Below are 3,670 nucleotides of genomic sequence, written 5' to 3'. Positions count from 1 at the left end.
TTTTGCGAACCGGGATTCTGAGGCTGATCGGGTCTTCCAGGAGAAGGTATATCCTTCGTTGACTGTGAGAGCTTGTGATGGGCTAAGTTGGGACACCCCTGCAGGGTATATAATCTTTTGAAAGCCGGGCCCGCAGTTATGAGGCAGATGGGAATTTGTTAATGTCCGGTTGTAGATAACTTGACACTTGACTTCATTAAAATACATCAACCGTGTGTGTAGCCGTGATGGTCCCTTCTCGGTGGAATCCGGGAAGTGAACACGGTTTGAGTTATGCTTGACGTAAGTAGTTTCAGGATCACTTCTAGCTTCTCGACCGATGCGTTGCTTCTCTTCTCGCTCTCACTTGCGTATGTTAGCCACCATATATGCTTAGTGCTTGCCGTAGCTCCACCATATTACCCCTTTACCTACCTATGAGCTTAAATAGTCTTGATCTCGCGGGTGTGAGATTGCTGAGTCCTCGTGGCTCACAGATTCTACCAAAACAGATGCAGGTGCCGAGGATACCAGCGCAGATGGCGCAACTGAGCTGAAGTGGGAATTTGATGAGGCCCTTGGTCGTTACTATGTATCGTTTCCAGATGATCAGTAGAGGTGCCCAGTCGGGACGATCGGGGATCTAGCATTTGGGGTTGTCTTCTTTCCATTTGAACTTGACCGTAGCCGGTTTATGAGTGTATTTGAATGATGTATGATTTATGTATTGTGTGAAGTGGCGGTTGTAAGCCAATTCTCTTATCCCATTCTTGTTCATTACATGGGATTGTGTGAAGATGACCCTTCTTGCGACAAAACCACTATGCGGTTATGCCTCTAAGTCGTGCTTCGACACGTGGGAGATATAGCCGCATCGTGGGTGTTACAAGTTGGTAATCAGAGCCATCCCAGACTTAGGAGCCCCCTGCTTGATTGTTTGCTGGCGATGTTGAGTCTAGAACAAAAATGTTTTGAGTCTTAGGATTATATATATATCGGAGAGTAGGATTCTTTTTACTCCTCAGTCCCTTCGTCGCTCTGGTGAGGTCTCCCGACGTAGATGTTTTGACTGTCCTCTTCTCAAATTTCACTAAAAAAATTTAGGATCACGCGGGTATCTTGGAATCGTTCCGATGGTTTTGTGACGAGAACATTGTTCTTGGTGCCTCCTGTCTATTATGTGGCTTTGACCCAGGGAGTCGAGCTCCGAGGTGTTGTCGTCACAATTTTATCGTTGCAATTCTGGAATACCTGAGTTTTGCCGACATCAAAAATCTCTTTTATGCAGTTGTTGGTGAGATAACCTCGACGCCACCCAGTACTGGGGCGGGAGTTCGGGAGTATTGCCATAACTCGTATAACGGATGCTTTTTGAAGGTTGAGGTACACGATTTCCGAAGGTTTCTTGGTTATGTGTTGACGGATGGATACAGCTGGATGTAGGGATTGTTAGTTTGGGTGAGATATATTGCTTCCCCTGTATCCCCAACACTTGATTGCATAACCAGAAAGTTTCGGGAGTTTATAGGTGGGATTCAAGTAGCTCTAGCATTTCTTCCCGCAGATATTTGGTTTGTGATTGGGTAATCCTTACCACTTATTTGTTCCAGTTGTACCTTGTTTATTTCATTCATCAATCTCTTATCAAGTGGCTTCTCACCTTTATGGATGTGTGATGTTAGCTTTGGAATTCATTCGTTCATCCTTGTTCGAATGTTTATTGTGAAGACTATATGTTGCAATTTCTATCCGTTGATTCAACTTGTCTATCTGTCTATCAAGATGCTAACGGATGTCACCCTCTTCAGGATGGCTCCGCCAACGCGTCAGAATCCGGAACGCAATGATGGGAGTCAGGCGAACCCTCCACCTCCACCTCCGCCTCCAGAGGCATGGCAAGCTTTGATGGCAGCCACAGACGCCAATGCCCAGATGATGATTCAGCTCATGCGAGAGTGCAACCAAGGCTAAGGCAACCAAGGGAATCAAGGTCAAGGGCAGTTCAATCATCAACCTCTATTTCCTACCCTCAATCAATTCCTTGCAAATCAGCCGAAGTCTTTCAGCTACTGTGCCGAAGCCACAGACGCTGATGATTGGCTCGTGGATATCAACAAGCATTTTGAATGCAGCAATGTCAGGCCTGAGGACTTTGTCAAGTTTGCTTCTTTTCAGCTCAAGGATCAGGCAGCTGATTGGTTCCAGCAATACAAGGATTCCAGAGGAGGTCGAGTGATTACTTGGACTGATTTCTGTCGGGACTTTAAAGCTCACCACATTCCTACCAGTGTTGTTGAGAGCAAGCATGAGGAGTTCCGCAATCTCAAGCAAGGCAACATGTCAGTGTACGAATACAACAAGCAGTTTCAGAAACTTGCTTGCTTTGCTAAACAAGATGTTCCAGATGAGAAGAGTATGATCTATCAATTCAGAGGTGGCCTTAGAGAGGATCTGCAGTTAGCTCTCGTTCTTGTTGAGCCTACTCAGTTTGATCAATTCTACAATATGGCACTCAAGCAAGAAGGTGCTCAGCTCAAGTGTGAGGCTTCTAAGAAGAGAATCAGGGATGCAGTCCAGTCTTCTTCTTCCTCACAAGTGGCAGCTAAGCAGCAGAAGTTCTACCTTCCTCCTCCTCCGTTTCGTCAGCCTTACCAACAGAAGAACTCAGGTGGTTATGGATCAGAACAAGTCTCAGTCTCAAGCTCCAAGGTCAAATGCTCCTTATCATCGTCTGCTCTTAGAAGTGACTTGCAACAAGTGCCAGCAAAAAGGTCACTATGGGAACAAATGCTTCAATCAAAGGCGCCTTCCTCCTCCTCCTCCTGTGAGGTCTTCAAGCAACGCAGTGGTCAAGCATAATCCAAAGTCTGCAAAGGTGAACATGATGAATGCAGCTCAGGCAGAGGATTCTTCAGATGTGATCATCGGTAATCTTCCTGTTAATGATATTCCTGCAAAAGTCTTATTTGATACTGGTGCATCGCTTTCTTTCATTTCAAGACCTTTTGTTGCCAAGCATGAGTTTGTGACGGAAAAGATTCCTATCCCGTTGAAGATTGTGTGCCCTGGTAAGCAGATGACTTCTAATAATTGCGTCCCGGATGTTTCTATCAAGATGGGAAACTATAAATTTCTGTCTTCTCCAATTGTTCTTGGCGACTCTGATATTGATCTAATTCTCGGGATGGACTGGCTTTCTAAGCACAAGGCTCAGCTTGATTGTGCTGCCAGGCAAATTCATTGACACACCCTTCTGAGGATGTTATCATCTATGCCGCTCGCGATGAAACCATTCGGTTGTTTTCTCTCAATGAGAAGGGCGAGTTGGATGCTATTTCTCAAATTCCAGTCGTTTGTGCGTACCAAGATGTCTTTCCAGAAGAGCTTCCGGGTATGCCTCCTCATCGGCCAGTCGAGTTCGTTATTGATCTTGAGCTTGGAACGGAACCCGTTTGCAAGCGTCCTTACAAGCTTGGACCCAAGGAGCTGAAGGAATTGAAAAAGCAGCTCGATGAACAAGAGCGTCTGGGTTTGATCAGACCGAGTTCATCCCCATGGGGTTGTGGAGTTCTTTTTGTCGAGAAGAAGGATGGCACGGACCAACTTTGTGTCAATTACCGTCCATTGAACAAGAAGACAATCAAGAACAAGTATCCACTTCCCAACATCAATGAGCTTTTCGAGCAACTCA

Source organism: Triticum aestivum, chromosome 5B (assembly GCF_018294505.1).
Source record: "Triticum aestivum cultivar Chinese Spring chromosome 5B, IWGSC CS RefSeq v2.1, whole genome shotgun sequence".
NCBI lineage: Eukaryota > Viridiplantae > Streptophyta > Magnoliopsida > Poales > Poaceae > Triticum > Triticum aestivum.
This window is presented reverse-complemented; position numbering follows the sequence as displayed.